Source organism: Penaeus monodon, chromosome 21 (assembly GCF_015228065.2).
Source record: "Penaeus monodon isolate SGIC_2016 chromosome 21, NSTDA_Pmon_1, whole genome shotgun sequence".
In the NCBI taxonomy this organism is placed as follows: Eukaryota; Metazoa; Arthropoda; class Malacostraca; order Decapoda; family Penaeidae; genus Penaeus; species Penaeus monodon.
This window is the reverse complement of record NC_051406.1, coordinates 2,376,952-2,377,233: the sequence shown is the minus strand read 5'-3', so window position 1 is coordinate 2,377,233 and position 282 is coordinate 2,376,952.

Genomic DNA, 282 nt, shown 5'->3' with positions numbered 1-282 from the left:
GCCAAGACAGTCTGCAGCACACGTGTAGGTTTCTTGGAGAGCAAATCCAGACCCGAAGCTCGACTGCCCCGCGACCCTCGCCGCGTCTTGGTCTCAGCAGCCGAGGAGGAAAATCTTCTCACGAGACAAGTACACAGACGCCGGTGAAGAGGGAGAGGAATGGCCCTTCAGGAACAGCGGAAAGACACTGAGAGATACAAGAGACCCAGGGAGGCAAGGGGAGACATGCAAAGAGATACATAGAGATACAGGAGACTCAGAGAGAGACACGGTAAGACGGAG